The sequence below is a fragment of the Pelodiscus sinensis genome, chromosome 4 (genome assembly GCF_049634645.1).
Source record: "Pelodiscus sinensis isolate JC-2024 chromosome 4, ASM4963464v1, whole genome shotgun sequence".
In the NCBI taxonomy this organism is placed as follows: domain Eukaryota; kingdom Metazoa; phylum Chordata; order Testudines; family Trionychidae; genus Pelodiscus; species Pelodiscus sinensis.
Genome location: NC_134714.1, coordinates 98,619,439 through 98,640,394, shown reverse-complemented (window position 1 = coordinate 98,640,394; position 20,956 = coordinate 98,619,439). Strand labels below are relative to the sequence as shown.

The following is a 20,956-nucleotide window of genomic DNA, read 5'->3' as shown; positions in this document are numbered from 1 at the left end:
CGCAGTAAAGTCTTTACCTCTTTGCTATGTTTCTGAAAGACTGCAGGTGTAGAAGATAGGTTTCCTTACGTGATTATGAACTTTTTGAGGTTAAACATGATCTTCCAAACAATAACATTGGAGAGACTTTCTGGTTAGAATGGTGGAAATCACTGGAGAAGTTACTGGTTTTCTGATTAACCATTGATGGAATTGGCTTTATGACTCCAGAGAATGATACGTGCAGAAAAAACCCCACATCTCATATCACCTGAGGCTCTGTCTGTATTGACATTGCTTTTTGACTAGTATCTAAATACATCACAATCATCAACTTGTTCTCACAGCACTGAGGTGGATTACTGTCCCTAGTTCATAAATGGCCAACTGAGCCAGATTGTGACCTGATTAGGGTTCCACAGGAAGCATATGGTAGAGCTGACAACTGAAGTCAGATCACTTGCATCCCAGTGCTTTAACCATAAGGCCACTCTTCCTCTAATGCAGCTCAGTATTGTTATATTTTAGTCATTGTACTTTCCATGTAATGCAGTACTTCTCGTGTCATCCATGAACTCGAGTGCAACAATAGTGTGTAATAAATACACATAGCACCCAAACTTAGGCCCTCTTATCTAATAAGCGAAAATAACAGAGAAGTCTTTGAAACAAAATGCAGGACAATGTAGCACTTTAAGTCTTTGAATTGATCTTGGAATTCCAGATTGTGACTTCTTTCCTTTGGTCTGACGTCTACCTTGCTGGTTCAAGTATTCCTGATTGGAAGGTGTGGTTGATGAATTTTGATGGCCAATTTTAGGAAACTAATATTTTTAATTGAGTTTCTTCAGAGTCTGAACTGTTTGTCTTGTCTTTGAAATATTCCTGGTGTAAATTGGTGAGGAGGTAGAGTTATTTGCTATACCTTGCCACCCTCCAAATATCTCCTAAGCATTCCTTTCAGTCTCATTTCAGTGGTTTACATGCAGTAAATCAATCTGAGGATCATACCCTGGCATATTAGCAGAAGACAACAGTCCAATCAAGCAGTTGCATACTTCATGAAGCCAAGAAGTCATCTTTGTTCCCTCTATAGTGAGGGTGAAGAATTGTCTGGTTTGCTTGTGGTCCTTTATCAATTAAGTCATTGGTCATTGTGGTGGCTTTTCTATTCTTAATGAGAAAACCACACCCTGATGGGCAGTATGTCAGCATCTAAGGGCGTGAGTGCACAGTCTTTGGATACATTTTGACACTTGCTCTGAGATAACTTCATATCACTTAGTCCTATCATTCACATGTATGGATCGTTTTCCTTCCTGATCAACTGGGAGGTGTTAAATCCACTGTTAGTGAAAGTAATTAGGGCTTTTCTGGGTTATTTCATCCTCTCTGTTCAAATACCACATTCCAAGAAGTAAGATCTTAATCTAGTCCAGTGTCAGCTGGTTTCTAACATTGTTTATTTAAAGAATCACCAGGAAAGTCATTATATGAAAAGACAAAGGACAATCATTCAATGGTATCTTCAGACTTTTATTGCAACATTCAGTAACTTAATTCAATAAAAACGTCTCTAGTACTTGATTAGATTTATAAAATAGCATGCAATCCATATTTCTCAAGGCAACATAGTCTGCTTATTTAGGTTTTTCTCTTGATATCATTTGAAAAGGATACTATATGGGACTGTATGTAGCCATAAAAGGAAATTGGAATGGAAAGATCATAAAATTAAGAAAATACAACATGAGTATGATTTACTTACATGTAATGGAACTGTAGTATTGAAAGGACTTTGATAGATTATATTCTCCTTCCCCCTGTTCTGAGGCAAGGCTGAATACCATCTAGACCAGGATTAGGTAAACTTTTTGACCTGAGGACCATATGAGGGTTCAAAAACTCTGTATAGAGGGGCTGGACAGAGAAGGTCAGAGGAGGCTGTCCCTGATAGCCTGGCCCCCGCCCTCTATTCGACCACCTGTTTGCAACTTCCATGACCCTTGTTCCCTATTCAACCCTCCCCCTTCTCCCTGTGCTCTCCCCAGGGACTCCTACCCATTAGCCAACTGTCCTTGCTCCCCACTCCATAAGCGTGCCGGCTGTAGCACCAGGCGCTAGTGCTGAGGCTACGGGGAAGAGGAGACAGATACGGAGGGACTGGGGATTAGCCTCGGTGGGTGGAAGCTGGGGGGCTGGGCAAAAGTCTGGCAGGCCAAACATGGCCCATGAGCTGTAGTTTGCCCCCCTCTTATGTAGACCATCCCTGATAGACAGTTGTTACCTATTCTTTAAAAACCTCCAAGAATTCTGTCTGCCGAGGTAATTTTGCTCTAGTGCTTAACAGCTTTCAAAGTTTTGCCTCGTGTCTAACCTAAATCTCCCATACTGCAGTTAAGCCCATTCTTGACCTGTCCTCAGTGTTTAAGAATGTTTTATCACCTTCCTATTTTAACACTTATTTGCATATTTAATTACTCTTATGTGCCCCTGAGTCTTTCCAGACTAAACATGTTTTTTTTCCCTTGTTGGTTGTATTTCCTAGACCTTTAATCAGTTTTCTTTCTTCAATTTGGCCTCCTCATTACCAAAGCATGATGCCCAGAATTGGACACAGTACTTCATTTGAGGCCTTATCCGTGCTGTATACAGAGCATAGGAGGAAGAATTACTTCTCCTGTCTTCCTTACAACATTCCTGTTAACACAGCCCAGCAGGAGGGGATGTCTTTTAAGGAGGAAGGGGGGGGGGGGGGGGGAGTTGCAACAGTATTACACTGACTTTTTTTTTTTAAATCTGGTATAACTTCCGAATTCTTTTCTGCAGTGCTACTTCCTAGTAGGGATGTTAAAGGTTAACTGTTTTCATTTAACTGGTTAACCAATGGGTGCCCTCCCCCGCCCCCGTGGCAGCTTGGCTGTTAGAAACCTACCTGTGGCAAGGTCAGAGCAGCTTCCAATGTGCAGGGCTGGAGCATCCCCTAGCACTTGCATTGGGGTGGGCCAGAGCAGCCTCTGCCACCTGCAGCTGGTAACTAACCAGTTAAACAAATTGTTTAATTAGTTAACTATTTTGGGCAGTTTTTACATCCCTACTTCCTAGGCAGGCATTTCCCACATTTTATGTGTGCATTTGATTACTCCTTCCCGTAAGCATTTCTTCTTACTGAATTTAATCTTGCGTCTGATCATTTCTCCAGTTTGTCAAGATCATATTGAATACAAATTCTGTCCTCTAAAGCACTTGCAATCCCTCCCAGCTTGATATTGTTCACAACTTATGAAGATACTGATTAGGGCCAGAACAATAATTAACTACTCTGTGCATGGTATTTCAATCAGTAGTACGTCCATCTTGAGTAGGTTCGTATAGGTTATATTTTTGATATACCATGAGGGTACTTGTAACTGGATCTGAAAAATCTTAACTAGATTTGCAAAGAACTAGTGGTATAAACAGACTATTATTATTTTGTCCATTTCTTTACACTTCATCTTAGGTAGTCTTTTTAGGAAATGGTATATTTGCTCTTTTTGTGCTAAATTCCTCATGTCAGCAGTACCTACTACTTTACTTTCCACATTTTAAAAGAAAGTGATAACTGTATTGAACTAAGTCTTGAAATTGTCACCATAATCAGAGTATGGAAAAAGAATTGGATAACAACATAGGGATAAGGAGAATTGGCTCCGGAGTTGGGAAGAATGGTTACAAAGAATTGCCCAACATTGACACAAGCAGCAAACAAGGTAGAAGTGTCATGCAAAAGTTCAATGACATGAGGAATGAAACTGAATTGATTAGGTTATCCATTCTGAAGGACAGGCAAGGCCTAGAGAACTAGATCAAGACATTGTTGGACTAAAGTCATTGCTTGAGAAGAAATTTGAGGGTGTGAAATAGAAATTTCTTGTACTGGGAGAAGGAGCCGTTAGAAATAGCTGTTCACTTGTATGCATGGGGAATCAGCTTTGTGGGATCGAAACTGGACAGGCTTTTGAAGACTTTCCACATTTTTAAAAGTAGTGAAGTAGTAGGTATTATTCACATCACAAGGAAATCAGCACAAAAAGAGCAGAGAAAACAACAATTTCCTAAAAAGACTACGTAAATAGGCTAAATATAAAGTAATGGACAAAAGATAACAGAGAAGATGATCACAGAAAAGGAAAATAACTCCAGACTAATGCAAGAAGCAGGGATAGATAATCACATAAAAATATTAATTATGAAAATTTGGTTGACAAATATAGGTGAGAATAAAGAAAATACAGAATATGTTATAAGGAAGTTGATAAAAGAATTATGTTGGGGCCTGTTGCCTTTAATCGTGATCAATGTAAAGTTGGAAATGGGTATTTGTAGTCCTAATGCTGACTGTACTAATGGTTTTCCCTGAGTTGGATAGAAAATAAGCTAACAACGTCTGGATTTCTAAATACCGATTTTACTCTTGTAGTTAGAGAAACAAAACTTAATTGCAATAAACTATGAAGAACTATTAAGAAAAGTGAAAGAAGAGGACAGCAATTCCAACACAATTTTATTTTTGACTGTAGGATAAGGAGACTAGTGTTCTGTGTGAAAGTAACTTGAAAAGGGTGAGAACTGAAAGGGGTGTTAAATGTAATTTTCTAACATTCTTGTATGTGAGCCTGCAACTCCCATTTTTATTCATGTCAAATATCATGGACTATACTGGGACTACTTTGTATTTATGTACTATTCAACTACTGGTATGGGAAGAAGTGTGCACTGGCCTTTAAACTGGTATATGATATTTACTTCAGACTAGAAATACATTTCTCTCCAAAATATGTACTTGGGAGGAAGAAGGGAGGAACTGATCATGCTGGTAAAATAAAAAGAACAAGTGACATCTCATATTTATAATTGGATGAAGACACAGGACTTTCTCACAAAGGAGTGAGGAATCAAATATAGACTAGGAAGGGAGGAGAAGAATGAACTGGGAAACTGACTTTTTTCATTATCCAAGTTGGGAGGTGGGGAGGAAATAGTCAAAATAAATAGTTTATAGTAGAAGAGAGCTTTCAAAGAGAAATAACTAAGTGTAAGTTAATTAGTAATGACAGCCAATTGCTATTTCCTGTTGATTTTGTTGTCTAAAGTCTGGAATAGAAAATCACATTTTTTATAAATTTAGTTTTTCTTCACACAGACTTAGTTTCTATCTTGTAGGCCAGTGATTTTCAAAGTCTGGATTGTGATCCAGAACTTGGTTGCAGAATGTTAGACAGGGGATCTCCTTGCTATAGGGTGACCAGATGATGTGCTGAGGCCCAGAACTGAGGCTGGAGGAGGCTTCAGGGCTCCTTGCACTGCCTCCACCCTGAGCACTAGCTCTGCGCCCCCATTGGCTGTAAACTGGTAAATGGGAGCTGGAGGGCAGTGCCTGCGGGACAGAGCAGCTTGGGGCACTGTTTACGCATCTCCACCTAGGAGCTGGACCTAATGTTGGCCTCTTCCAAGGTGCAGAGTGGTCCATGGTGCCAGGACTGGCAGAAAGCCTGCCTTAGCACTCCTGCTGTGCTGTTGACCAGTAGCTGCTGAAAGTAAATCCTGGCCCATATCCACTACCTCACCCTGAGCTCTCCCAAACCTCAGAGCTGCCTCCTTTCATATTCAGCCCCACCCTGAAATTTCACTGAAGTCAAAAGATAGAATTATGTCGGGTCATGGACATCAGTGCTTTTTCTTCAGCTGGGTTGTGAAGGGGAAAAAGCTTGACAACCACAGTTGTAAACTGAGATCATTGAAATGTATGATAATCAGTATAAAGAGTGGGCCTCTTTCTGTAAAGCTCTGGGCACCCTTAATTTTCATTCAGCTTTCTGTTGAAATTGAAAGCACTCCATCGCTTGCAGTTTTATTTCTCAAATAACAGATGTGTTGTCTGAAGTCTATTGTAGAAGGTGGGTAGCTAAGGTGGTGAGCAAGATGCACATTAGAGTATAGGTGGTTAAATTCTTCCAAGAAAGCTCAAAAATGAATTAGTCCTTAAGGCTTTCCTGCTCTTTAAAATTAATTTGGATTAAGGCAGGCTGTGAATTCAAGAGCAGTAAGATGTTCCTGAACTATTCCTGAATATTTTACTTTAGAATGTGTTTATTCTTTTTAAACAATCCACACTGAGTGGATTAAGATAAAGGGGAACAATGCACTTTTGCTCCTGAAGAGCTATTTGGGACTAATCTAATGTGCAGAAAATTCCTTAATATTCAGAAGCATATTCTTAGCTACGGGAGGAAGGAAGTTTCAGTTAAGATTATTATGCCCTTTCTTCACCCCTAAGGGATGTAATTAGGAAGGTTAACAGCCACTGTTTCACCTAGAGCTCGGTGGTTATATTATACCTAAATTCTGAATGTTGGTATTTTTGTCATAACATTTGAATGCAGACTTGATTCATATACTTCAGTAGTTGGCATTTTAATGTGTGACCTAGAATTCATGCCTCCCATCTTACATTGGAGATTTAGTTCAAGCACCATTTTGGATCAAATCAGTAGTTTGAGAGAAGAAACAGGAACTTATCTGCAAACTGGTTTTCATTTATTCAGATCTTGTTGCCATTACCATGGATAAATCAATCTTTCCAAGAAAGGCCTAACTTAGCTTCCAGTAGAGCAAAATATGTTCTCTTTAAAGTTTCCATGCAAGGATTCTGATGATTCCTTGGATGGTGGAGACCCCATATGAATGCCTTTCTCTATTTAGTCTGCCACTTTGGCTTCAAGGAAAATATATCAAGTTCACTAATCTAGGTTGTGGAAACATATATTTGACAGAAAGGGCTGCACCATTCTGCCCTCCTGTTTGATTATCCCCTCAGGAGAGGGGAGTGCTGAGGTTGTACAGGTTTCCAAGAATCCCCGTAAATAGCAAAAGACATCCTCGAATATACCAGGCCATTCCTGGAAAGGTCATGTTCTTCTATGCTGCTTGTCTTTTCCCATTTTCCCGTAGCAGTTTGGCTCCCTGAAAAGAAATACTGCCATGCATTCACCATCAATTTCTCCTTCCTCAGGGAGGGGTGTTTTCTTAGCTATTCCAAGAAGTAGTAACTAATGAGCAAATTTCCACTGAGTTCTTTGTGCTCTCTGAAGACAAGTAGATTTCCTTACCAGCTATATACTCATATCTCTAGTCCCTGTATTTTTCAAGGTTCTCCCCATATCCCCCATATTAGTTGGGGTTACTATTTTGAGTGATGGGATGTTTGAAATGATGAGGTTGGTTGTGGCTACTTGAAGATAAGGTATGCTTGGGACTACTGCCACTCCCCAGCCTCTTTTCCTGTCCATTCTGCCATTTCATCCCATAAAGCATCATGGGGCAGGATAACAGCAGCACAGGCTGAAAGGGGGATAGATATTTTGCCATGGATGTCAGAATAAACACATGCAGTGAGATCAGCTACTGGAAGCGGTGTGGGGAAAATGAGACATTCTGCATGGGAAACTTGGCGCTAACTTACATAGCAGTTGTGGGACAAACAGGAGCTAGAGAAATAAGAGAAGTCTCATATTGGAGAAGCAGTAAGGAGGAAGCGTCATGAGTAGGGAAGAGGGTACAGGGTTGAGGAAGTTTAGGAGAGTAAGAGTACAGTATCTAATTTTTAAGTCTCAGAGGGATAGTCGTGTTAGTCTGTAACTTAGAAGACATTTAGGCCATGTCTGTACTAGGCAACCATTTTCAAATGACTAAATTCAACTTCAGAACTCCCAATCGAATAAATTTGAACTAGTGTGTCCTTACTACGGTGAAGCATCGAAATTACTCTGTCAGGCTCTGTTACTGTCCCTTAGAGCCCCAGGAAGCACTGATTTGTAATTAGTTTGAATTTCTCCAGGAGTAATTTTGAAAGCACCAGCACCGGAGCATCCACACTGCCATTACTTTGAAATAACTATTTTGGAATTAGTGTTACTCCTGATGAAAAGCAAGAGTACAGATTTCAAATGCCACAGCTCGTTATTTAGAAATAATGGGATTGGTAGTGTGAACACTCCACTTATAAATTGCGCCTTGGAGTGGGGTGTTATTTTGAAATAAAATAGTCTAGAACAGGGTTTAGGGATAAATTTAGAGCTAAATAGCAGCACAGACCAATAAGAGCTAAGACTGGTAGCTGTAAGCAAATTTTATGGGACCATGGGGAAACTTGGCTCTACCCATGATTGGTGGACATCTGTCTGTCTAAAATCATGCTGGACCACGGATGTTGCCAGACCAGAGAGCTCTGGACTAGAGATGTTCAACCTGTACTTATGATTGGATATATGAAATACGGATCTGAAATGAACATTCCATTGCAATGGATGATTTGATCATAGAACTAAAAGCGAGGAACTCTTATTTATTATTAAATATAACACACAATCTTAGCCAAAAGCCCAAGAAGCATTAGAGACAAACTAGAAAAATGGTCTGAGGTAAACAGGATGAAGTTTAATAAGGACAAATGCAAAGTATTCCCCATAAGAAGGATCAATCAGTTTTACACATACAGAAGGCAATGTGATTATTTAGGAACGAGTTCTGCAGAAAGGGATTTAGAGGTCATAGTTGACCACAAGTTTAAAAATGAGTCAACGGTGTGACAATGTTGAAGGAAAAAAATGTGATTCTGGGGTGTCTTGCTCACAACACTCCTATTAACGCACAAGAAGTCATTCTTCCACTCTACTCTGCATTGACTAGGCCTCAACTGGAGTATTTATTGTGTTCAGTTCTGGGCACCAAATTTCAAGAAAGATGTGGTGAAATTGGAGAAGGTCCAGGGAAGACTGAAAGAATTGGGCTTGTTTAGTTTAGAAAAGACAAGACTGAGAGGGGACACAATAGCAGTTTTCAAGTGTCTAAAAGGGTGTTGCAAGAAAGAGGGAGAGAAATTGTTTTCCTTGGCCTCTGAGGATAGAACAAGAAGCAATGGGCTTAAAATGCAGCAAGGGAGGTTTAGGTTGGACATTAGGGAAAACTTCATAATTGTCATGGTGGTGAAACACTGGAATAAATTGCCATGAGAGGTTGTGGAATCTCCCTCGTTGGAGATATTTAAGAGCAGGTTAGCAAGACACCTATCAGGGATGATCTGCATGAGGGGTGGGCAATAATTTTTTGCTGGGGGCCACCAGAAATTTTTCAAGTGGCCCTGGGCTGCTCTGGAAGGAGCAGGGCCAGGATACTTTCCTGCTTCCCTGCCCACACCCCATGATTGGTCTGGGGGTGGGAGAGTGCCTTTGCTCTCTCCACCCCTCCCCCCCCCCAAAAGTTCCCCATAGGGGCCCATTCCTCTGGCTATGGGAGAAGACTTAATGCGCTCCCTGTCCTGCCCCCAGGCTGATCAGGGCTTCTGGTGGGGAAGCGTGCAAAGCCGCCTCCTGCCCTGCCAGGAGTGCATAGTGCTTCTAAGCGCTGCGTGCTTCTCATAGGGTGAGGACAGGGTAGAGGAGACTTTGTGTGTTTCCCCAGGCCCTGATTGGCCTAGGGGCGGGGGAGCATATGAAGCCTCTGCCCGTCTTGCCAGGGATGCATAATGCTTCTAAGTGCCACGTGCTCCTCACAGGGCAGGGACAGGGTGAAGGAAATGTTGCAAGCTCCCCCCATTCCCAGGCCAATCAGCTTGGGGGTGGAGGCTTCCCTCCCTGCCCCCCAGGCAGGGCCTCCATCTGCCAGATATGGCCTGCAGAGGCTCTTTTGCCCACCCCTGATCTAGACCATGCTTGGTCCTGCCATGCAGGCAGGGGACTAGATTCTGACCTCTTGAGGTCCCTTCCAGTTCTATGATTCTAAGATTTCAGAAGCATTTAGATACACTAGTCACGCTGGGGTTCTATAGTTCTGAGAACTGTAGAAATACAAAGTGATGTTCCCTCTCCTGAAGAGCTTATTATCTGGACTAAGACAAGACACAGCAATTGAAAGTAAAAAAGGAAGGGAGGACAAGTGTGTGTGTGTGTGTGTGTGTGTGTGTGTGTGTGTGTAGAGAGAGAGCGCGAGCAACAAAGAGTTGGAATTAGTTTAATTTGCAGTGTCTCTTTAAATCTTAAAATGACATTAATTATATCAATGATTCCTAAAATTCGAATCCTGACTGTCAGTGTCTTCCTGTGTCCATGAACATATCACTTAACTTCATTTGTTTCCCCATCAATAAAATAGAAATGTGTAGTTCACACAAGTGATGAGTATGTTTTGTGAATATTAGTAAAGTGTTAAATATTAATATTCAAATACAGTTCTACTCTAATGGCTTCATGTTACCCACCTTATTACAGCTGCAATAGAGGAATATATTTCAGTTTTTTAAACTTCATTTCAAACTGAATATTATCTTCATAAAATAGGATTGCAATGATAAAAAATGAAATAGTCTACAGTGATAGCTGCCTCAAAGACCCCTTATTGTTTAAATATTAAGGGTCCATGTTAGTGTGTTTAAATTGCCATTTACATTTTTTGCCCTGCCTCCTTCCAAACATGTATATATTATATCAAGTAAGTTTCCTATTAGAATCAGGCCACTTTTTATCCATCGCTTTGTAGTTTGATCCACTGAAGATTCTGATAATTTAACATAATCTAATTTGTCCTGAGGAGTAAAAAAAATAGTAAGGGAAGCATGAAATTGGTCTACTTTTACTTCCACCTTTTTACATCCTATCTCCTTACTTAAATTTACACCTTCTTTAGGCTCTTCAGCATGTACATTACACACTAACTCAGGGTCCTTTATATGGTAGCTTTGGGTGCAAGTGGATCTTACAGAGTTTGCTTACACATCTACTCTTAAATCTGTTCTTCAGAATTCATAAAGATTAGGTGTCCTTGCACACGGATCTTTGTTCAGCAAGATGCTAGCTAGGTGCAAATGCCTTAGAAATAGTTTGTCGGTTGCTTTACTGTTTTATATTTTTAAAAGTTTTTATATGTTAGCTTGGAGAAGAAAATGATTCAGAGCCTGGTAAAAGTTAGTAAGTCCAAAGGGCCTGCTTTTGATTTCTTAGCTTTGTAAATCAGAAATTACTATGAAGATGCGAGGTTACAATCAGGTACTAAAAGTCTATTTGATTTAATTTTTTATTTAACATTTGAGTAAAAATTAAAATTTTTGATGTACTCTAAAATTACTTTTTCTTCTGAATGGATTTCATTACACATTTACTCACATTTGCCATTCTCAGTAGCACCCAGATTAAAAGAGAATCTTATAGTACAAATAAATATTAGAGCTGTTCTCGTCTTGTCAACTTTCAAGCCATTGCAGCCTGAACCAAAGAGGGCTGCCTCTACCTTAAAAATATTTAAAGAAGCAAAAAGAATTTTAAAGAAAGGGCTTGAGATTTCTATTGTCTGATCCTTAATGTGGCAAATTTACCTTCTGGATTATGTTTAGACTAATTCTTCATGAGCATTTTTTTCATACAGTAAATTAAAACCTGGAGCAGCCAGTCTTCTCTAAGTATAGCCTGCAGGAATCATCAGGAGTTGGTTATGACTCTTGATCTTGAGGTTGGTTGTATGCCATCCCTAGCCTGACCAAGGTTAAGCAGCCTAGCTCCTGCTCGATACTGTACCTGTTTAGGACAGTTAGGCTATGTCTACACTGCCCCCATTTTGCACAAAAAATACGCAAATGAAAGCGTGGACTATCACTGTGGCTCACTTGCATAATTGAGGCTCTATTTTTGCACAAGAGGCTTTTGTACAAAACCCCCTCTTGTACAAAAACAGAGCCTCATTAATTATGCAATTGGGGCGTGGCAGTATTCTACACTTCCCCTCATTTGCATATGTTTTTATGCAACAGGCTATAGTATAGACACAGCCCTAGAGTATGGTGTGCTCTGCCTCTGTGCTGTCCCCCCCAACCCCTTAACAATGCCCTGAAGCCAAGATCTGTAAGTGGGATGTAGGTGTGATAGAGGCTATGCCATCTCTAGTATAATTTGCAACTGGACCACAGTGGAGAAGCTCCAGCACAGGTGATGTGGCTATTCTCTCCATTTTTTTAGTGGCACAAAGCAAGGTTGAGCCAGAAGGGGGCAGTATCTGGTCCATGTTATGCTCCTACCTGCTTTTTCCTCCCCTCCCCCAACCCCCCAGCAATCCTGTATTAATAGTCTAAAAACAACCTGATGGCCTACAAAATGGAGGCAGGTCTTTTTCCCTAAAGGAAGAATTCAGTTCCAGCATCTTCAGTACTTATTGAAAACAAGAGTAGAGCTGTTTAAAGAGGAGTTGTAATCCTGATACCATGGAAATCAATGCCAAACTCCCATTGGCTTTGGTGAAGGTAGGAGTCCACCAAGAAGTGATGGCTAATACTGCTCCTTAGGATTTTATTGGTTAGCTTTTGGCTGTTACCAAGCAACAGTCAAAATGCCCCATAATTTGCGGTAGCAATAAATTAGCAAAGCACAGTTGCTGAGCTCAGCACTACATCAATCCCCTTCATACTGAATATAGAAGTCATGTGAGTAGGGACTGCATACGTGGGATTTGGCCTCGATCATGGTAGGTACTTGTGCGTGCAGTCTGCCCCACTGTGTCACTGCCTTTTAAATGCTCTGTCCCTACCCCCACCGTGACCTCCCCTGCCTCCCTCCCACATCTGCCTTCAGTGTCCCTCTCTTTCCTACCCCCAGGCTGCTCTTGCATTTAAAAGGCAGAGCCACAGCATGGGTAGCAAGCGTCCCCCCTCCTTACTGACTAATGGAGTAGTTGATGGAAATTCCATCAACTACTCAATTAGCTGATTATCTGCAATTTGCAATCCCGTGTCTGCATCGGTTCTTTCAGCTATGCCTGGTTAATCCTACTGACAGGTCAAGTCACAGATGACCTGCAAAACCTGTCTTCCACAGGTGGCTGGATTCAGCCGATCAGCATAACTATTGAACTAGGGCTGTTAAATCAAAATTTAATTATCAACTAATTGAGTAGTCAATGGAATAACTGGGGGCACTCGCTATCCTGTTCCTCCTTCCCTTTGAAATGTACAGGAACTGCAGGCAGCTCTTATACTTTCAAAGGGAGAGGTGCAGCAGCAGGGATGCCTCTGCCTCCCCTGCAGAGACGGTGCTGAGGGGAACTGCCTTTTAAGCCAGCTCCCCCAAGCACCAGTTCCTGCTCCCCACCCTTGCTTTCCTCTCTCTGCTTATGCTTATTGGATCATCGACTAGTTGCTTATGTCCCTATCTTGAACTCCTCTTGCCAATATAGTTTGGGAATGCAGAAAGTAGGGCTGGTCATGCACATATGTGCATACAAAAGCAGTGTCTGTTTCTGGTTAGTTGGGGACCAAATGGTGGACTACATCAGGAATTATATTTAAGAAAATATAAATTTCAATGTTTAGATCCCTTGTAGCATTTAGGAAAAAATGTCCCCTTTGGGTAGAAAGCAGGGGGGGAGAAGTTAATTCATGTACTCAGCTCTAAGAATGGTATCCCTATTTCTGCTGATCTTGATGAGAGTCTACTTTAATAAGTAGAAGTAACTAGAACAAGACCCATAGGCTTCTCCAACATTACAAAAAAGAGTCAATAATCACTGTTGGCCTAATGGAAGAGGACAAAAGGCAGGACTCTGTAAGCCTGCTTTGGAGATGCTGAGGGCGCTCCATTGGTCTTTAATGGGAGTTCCTGGAGATGCGCAACACACATTGTAAGATTAGGCCCAGATCATAAAGAAGTCCTTTTCAGGCTTCCAAGACTTTACAAACGTTGGAAACATTTAAACCTATTAACAGTTATGCCCCTTCATCCTCAATTAAAAAATTGGATGGAATCAAACCTTTCATGGACATTTTCATCCAGTGAAAGTCTTTTGTTAACATAACTGTAAAGTGTCATGATAAACATTTTAAGAGGCATTATATAAACATAATGCTCCAATTATACTGAGAAGCTTTGAGAAGTGGAAGTAGATAGGTCCCTGTACCTGAATTCTTTTTACCACACGTTACTGGTGTTATATGATAGCAGAGGCATGTTCTACTTTCAAATGTTCTTTTGTTAAAAATATTAAGTTGTCTGTCAAAACAGGAAATGCCTTCTGAGGCCAGTTGCTTTTTTTTAAGTAAATACTTATTGGGTGCATCATAATGCACAGCCTTCTCTATAGATGTAATAAGGGAGATGTATGTATTGTGCACTTTGTGTTTAAAAACATACTCTTGTGGGATGGTAGTGTCTAATTTTCCACTAATGAGGACTTTGTGGAGTCATTTATGCCTGTGCAAAGTGATTGTAACTTCCTGTTCAGTGTTCCCTCTGCGCTGCACAGGAGCACAGCTTTATAGGTGATTAATTAGCACTGCCCAGTCAAGGGCTCAGGGCCTGTGAAGTTGTGCTGCCATGCAGCTTAAAGGGAACACTGTCCCTGTTCTGATGTTTACATTCACTGCACAGGTTTGAATGACTCTATAGTGTACGTCTAGACTACAGAGCTTTTCCGGGATACCAGAGGTATTGAAGAAAAGCTCTGCCGCGTCCAAGGAGCACATCTGCTTTTCCGAAAAAAAAAAAAATGTTGGAAAAGTGGGTGTGTTTTGTCAGCATCCCTGTAAACCTCCTTTTATATGAGAGAAGGAATGTTCTGAAAGGGTTTTTTTCTAACATTTGGCCCCATGTAGATGGGCCAAATGTTGGAAAAACCTCTTTCGGAAGAAAAGCAGAAAAAGATACGCAAATTGCGGTTCACAATTTGTGTATCTTTTCCCGACTTTTCTTTGTAGTGTAGACCTGGCCATAGTGTTCAAGACACAACTATGGCATGCCTACATCTTGCATACTGTGTATAGATGTGGTTGCCTCATTCCAAAAAAGATATATTGGCATTGGAAAAGGTGCAGAGAAGGGCAACAAAAATTAAGGGGTTTGGAATGGGTCCCATGTGAAGAGAAATTAAAATGACTTAGACTTTTCAGCTTAGAAAAGAGGAAACTAAGGGGGGGATATGATAGAGGTTTATAAAATCATGACTGGTGTGAAAAGTGAATAAGGAAAAGTTATATATTTATTCCCATAACATAAGAACTAGGGGGTTACCAAATGAAATTAATAGGCAGCAGGTTTAAAGCAAATAAAAGGAAGTTTTTTCTTCACGCAGTGCACAGTCAACCTTTGGAACTCCTTGCCAGAGGATGTTGTGAAGACTAGGACTTTAACAGGGTTAAAAAAAGAGCTAGATAAATTCATGGAGGTTATGTCCATTAATGGCTATTAGCCAGGATGGGTAAGAATGGTGTCCCTAGCTTCTGTTTATCTGGAAATGGATGACAGCAGAAGGATCACATGATGATTACCTGTTATGTTTGCTCCCTTTGGAACAGCTGGCATTGGCCACTGTCAGTAGACAGGATGCTGGGCTCGATGGACCTTTGGTCTGACCCAGTATGGCTGGTCTTACATTAACTGCAGAATCAGACCCACAATCTTTACTTTTTTAAAATTGCGTCTGATACTACTTTCATGTTTTGAATTATCACAGTTTAAATTACTCTTTGTTCCTGAATGTATTTGTTCAGGAATGAAGGAAGTGGGAATCAGATCACTGGGGATGTGGGGAGCCTGCAAAAAAAAAAAAAGAGAGAGAGAGAGAAACTAATATGGGTACCTGTACTTTCTACCCCATGTAAGTATTTTAGTTCAACATCTATCCCTTGTCCCACTTGTAAAGGAATTTATTCCCTGCAAATGAGTGAGAAAACAAAGGAAAAATAACCTGTGTAAATGCTATTTCTGAAGGGCCACTAAATATGAAGAAAACTGGACATTAATGAAGAAAAAGAGATCACTATTCTTCTTCGAGTGGTTGCTCATGTCCATTCAAATGAGGTGTGTGCGCACTGCATGCACAGTTCCCGGAGCATTTTTTCCTCAGCGGTACCCATCAGGCTGGCAAGTTGCCCCCTGGAGTGGTGCCACTATAGCGGAGCATAAGTACCCCTGCCTGCCCTCCCCTTCCTCGGTTCCTTCGCTTGTGACGATCGTTGGCACCTGCTGTCTTGTGCAGATCCCAGCTAGTTTATTGTTGCCTTTGGCAGTTCTTTGTATTTAAGTAGTTGTTAGGCACTTAGTAGATAGTTGTCCTTTACACTCCCCCCGCTTCCCCCCCCCCCCCCCCGATGGGGGATGGTGAGGCCGGGCCCACAGGGCTTCAAACCTTGTGTGGCTTGTGCTAAGCCTATGCCCAAAGGAGACCCCCACAACCAGTACCTTAAGCCTGTGTCTAGACTGGCCAGTTTTTCCGGAAAATCAGTTGCTTTTCCGGAAAAACTTGCCAGCTCTCTACACTGGCCGCTTGAATTTCCGCAAAAGCACTGACGATCTCATGTAAGATTGTCAGTGTTCTTACGGAAATACTATGCTGCTCCCGTTCAGGCAAAAGTTTTGCCCAAAAGGGCCAGTGTAGACAGCTCAGATTTGTTTTCCGCAAAAAAGCCCCAATTGCGAAAATGGCGATCGGGGCTTTTTTGCAGAAAAGCGTGTCTAGATTGGCACGGACGCTTTTCCGCAAAAAGTGCTTTTGCGGAAAAGCATCCGTGCCAATCTAGATGCTCTGTTCCGAAAATGCTTTTAACGGAAAACTTTTCCATTAAAAGCATTTCCAGAAAATCATGCCAGTCTAGACGTAGCCTAAGTGTTTGGGGGAATCTTACCTCACAGATTCCTGCAAAATCTGCCGGGAGTTTAAGCCTCGCACCAAGAGGGAAAGAGATTCCCATCTAAAGTTACTCCTGATGTAGTCGGCACTCCAACCCGTGCCCTCCAGAGAAGTCTCGGTGCGGGAACCACATTCCAGCCTCCCCCGCACTGCGGTACCATTCTCAGTCCCTGGCACCAAAACAGGTGAAGGACTCCAGGGGGAGATCACCCATACGGAAGGTCCATGGGGACCGACACAGGCATTCTCTGGCAACGTCCTCGCCTGTTCAGCATAAGGGGGTGCAGAAGAGGAGGGAGACCTCACACAGGGCCAGGAGCCCCGTACCTATCCCGACCCATTGCCCCTCCACTCCGGAGACATTGGAGGTGGCTAATGAACTGATAGAGCTGACAGCCTCACCTCCTTCCCCCCTTTCCTCGGAGGGGTCTTCGATTTCGGTACTGGAAGCCTTGGGGGCATCAGTGATTTCCCCACTTCCAGGACCCTGGCTGGCACCGGTAGAGTTGGGAGAGCAGCCCTCGTTGCTGGCACCAGGTGTGCGGGGCCAGCCTGTATCAGCACCACCGTTGGAGGTAGTGCGGCCGGTGCCATCCCCCGCCCCATCGACATCTTGGGCACCGCTCCCGGCACTCGTGAGGCCTGTGGTCCCATCAGCTGTGCTGGCACCGCCTCAGGCACTGGCACCGGCTGTGTCGGCACCACTGGCTTCGGCTCGGGCCCCTGGATTGGTGCCACCACACCAGGTGGGTTTTAGCGGCCTGGTGCCACAGTTACCCCACCCGCAGCCCCGCATGCATGCCAGGAAGCCGGAGTCTATGGCGCAATTCAGACCTGGCGCGATACAGGGGCAACCCTCTGCGACACCGCCATGGTTGGCGTCAGAGCTGTCCTCTGAATCCAAGGCGGAATCCCTGCGCTCTGCAGGTTCATCCCACCCGTCATCACAGTACCGATCTCATTCTCGGCACCAACAAGTACCGCAGGGGTTCGGGCAGACGTGGCCACCACAGGTGCAGCAGCCCTGGCCCTTTTGGACACCTTGGGCCTACCATCAATGGCAGGGACCGCTTCCGCCTTCCCATTTGGCCAGTGGGTTGCTTAGGCAGTCCACACCGTCTGCCTCATTGTCCCGAGCCCCGCTATCACCCAGGGGAGCCAGCCCTCGGGGGCACCCCAACGTGGAGGAGCCGCTCGCTGATCTCCAGCAGCAGCTGGTAGTGCCGTAGCAGCCGGACTCTGCACCAGTGGTGTTGGAGCAACCAGTCCCAAGTCGAGAGTCATCGTCCTCGTCCTCTCCAGATGAGGCCCTGGCAGACCCGGCCCCATCTATGCTGGCTATGGAAGCCAGGTTGCACCAGAAGCTGCTTCGCCGACGTGCGGCAAACCTGGGGGTGCCAGTAGAGCCGGTGACTGAGGAGTCCGACCCGATGGTGGACATCCTCACCGAGGATGCCCCGGCCAAACTGGCCTTGCCACTGAATAAAACAGTGGCAAAAATTACTAACACACTGTGGCAGACGCTGGCATCCATATCTCCAACACTCAGGGGTGTTCAGAGGAGTTATGTCCCCCAGACGGGGCATGAACACTTACTCGCACCTTGTGCCTGGTTCATTTGTGGTCCAGGCAGCAGTACAGAAAGAGGGGCAAGGGCATTCAGGTCCATCTCTGAAGGCGAAGGACCCTAAGCGCATGGACCTGATGGGGCGCAAGGTCTGTGCGACCGGAGGGATACAATTGCACATTGCCAACCAGCAAGCAATGCTCAGTCGCTATGCCTAGAACAGCTGGCAAGCGATGGAGAAGTTCTGCAACCGGTTGCCCTAGGAGAACAGGCAAGAGTTCTCCGTCCTGGCTACAGAGGGTAGAACCATAGCCCGCACATCCCTGTAAGCAGTAGATTCGGCCACCAGGACCATAACATCCGGGGTGGTAATGCGGCGTAGCGTCTGGCTACAGGTCTCGGGGATCCCGTTGAACTTGCAGTCCACTATACAGGACCTACCTTTCGATGGGAAAGCCCTTTTCACAGAGAATACTGACTCCAGGCCTCATAGCCTTAAAGATACCAGATCGACACTTAGGTCGTTGAGTATCCATACGCCAGCACCTCAGCGCAGGCAGCTGACGAGTAGACAAGCAAATACGTCTCAGCGCCCAGACTATTGGAGGAGTAGACCTTGAGGCCCTGCTGGGGGTTTCGCCAATGCGCTGAACTGTGGGACCCGCAATAGGCGGCGTTCACCTCGCCCAGATGTGGGCAGGAGAACCACTCGGCCCTCTCCCTGTCAACCCAAGCAGCCATTTTGAAGGTGCTCTTGGAGATCGCATACCAATCCCTACCATCTCTCCTCCCTTTGGGGACCGTTTGTCCCACTTTGCCCAGGCCTGGTCGGCTATCACCTCGGACATATGGGTGCTGGACGTAATCTCCCAGGGGGTACTCTATCCCGTTCTTGGGTTCCCACCCTTCCCTTTCCCCCTCCCTGTCCCTCTTCAGAGTCCCTTCTCACAAGGCCCTCCTCAGGCAGGAGGTCCTCGCGCTCTTGGAAAAAGGAGCAGTGGAAAGGGTCCCTTCCCATCTAGAGGGCAGGGGGTTTTACTCCTGGTATTTTATCATTCCCAAGCCGAAAAGGGGGCTTCAGCCTATCCTAGACCTCAGAGACCTCAACAAGCACATAAGGAAAGAGAGGTTCAGGATGGTGACCCTAGCCTCCATCATTCCAGTGCTAGACAAGGGAGATTGGTATATGGCCCTGAATTTGAAGGAAGCCTAGTTTCATGTTGCAATTTGGCCAGACCACAGGAGATTCCTCCGCTTTTGTGGTATCCCACTGCCATTTCCAGTTTGCTGACCTCCCCTTCGGTTTCTCGACAGTGCCAAGGGTGTTTACGAAATGTATGGCAGTGGTGGCGGCCTTCCTCAGGAGGCTTGGAGTCCAAGTCTTTCTGTACTTGGACAACTGACTCATCAGGGGTCAGTCGAGAGACCAGGTGGTCGCGCACATAAGGCTGGCGTGGTCACTTTTTGACAGACTCAGCCTTGTCATAAATGAGGAAAAGTTGAAGTTGACACCGGCTCAGGACATAGAGTTTGTGGGGGCCACCCTGAATGTCAGGACGGGGCATGCTTATCTCCTGGCATCCAGGTTCCAGGCAGTCGGGAGCCTGGTGTCCAACCTGCGGCAGTCCCCATTGACGACAGTGCAGTCTTGTATGAGGCTTCTCGGACACATGGCAGCCTGCACCTATGTTGTCAGACACGCCAGATTGAGGCTTAGACCACTGTAGGCATGGTTAGCAAGGTTGTTCAACCAGGCCAGAGTGGGCTGGGACCAGGTCCTCACCGTGCCTCAGAACATCCTCACCTCTCTCCTTTGGTGGACTCTGGAGAGCGAGGTGTGCACAAGGGTTGCCTTTCGGACAGAACTGCCATAGGTCTGACTAATCACCGATGCCTCTGACGATGGCTGGGGGGCCATACTTCAGAGTCACAGAACGCAAGGGTTGTGGGCCCCCCATGAGAGACAGTTGCATATAAATGTGAGAGAGCTGAGGGCGGTCCGGAGGGCTTGCAAGGTGTTCCTGACCATGCTCTCGGGGAAGTTGGTCTCGGTACTGCTGGACAATACAGCAGCTCTTTTCTGTATAAACAAACAAGGGGGAGGCGGTTCTCCTGTGGGAATTCTGCATAGCCCACGGCATCCAGTTGCAAACAGCTTACTTGCCAGGCTGCGTAAATACGCTGGCAGACTCACTGAGCAGGTCCTTCAGAGTCCACGAGTGGTGTCTGAAGGAGGAGGTTTTGACACATCTCTTCCAGGGGTGGGGTCGTTCCCAGGTGGACCTGTTTGCCACTGTGGGGAACAGGAAATGTCCCCAGTACTTCTCTCTCGTAGGCTTGGGAGCAGGATGGAAAGAGGACGCCCTGACCTCGCCATGGCCACGGGGGGGATATTGTATGCGTTTCCACTGTTCCCCCTGGTTCCCAAGGTGCTTACCAGAATCAGGCTGTTCAGGTCATGGGTGATCCTGATAGCCCCGGACTGTCCCAGGCAGTTTTGGTATCCCATCCTGTGGGAAATGACGAGAGCCAGACCATATCATCTGCTGCTGACCCCGGATCTAGTCACTCAGACCAGGGAGGGGGGCATCCTGTACCACCCGGATGTCAAGTTCCTCCATTTGACAGCAAGGCTTATCCATGGCTGAAACCACCTGAGCGGGCTTGCTTGCAAGGGGTTTAGGAGGTTCTCCTGGATAGTCGGAAACC

At 44.5% G+C, this 20,956-nt stretch overlaps 1 protein-coding gene across 1 annotated transcript in view; it reads left to right on the top strand.

Annotated features, from left to right (window-relative positions):
- Positions 1 to 20,956, top strand: part of CSTF3 (cleavage stimulation factor subunit 3) — an 86,975-nt gene that overhangs the window by 35,962 nt on the left and 30,057 nt on the right. The window lies entirely within an intron of this gene.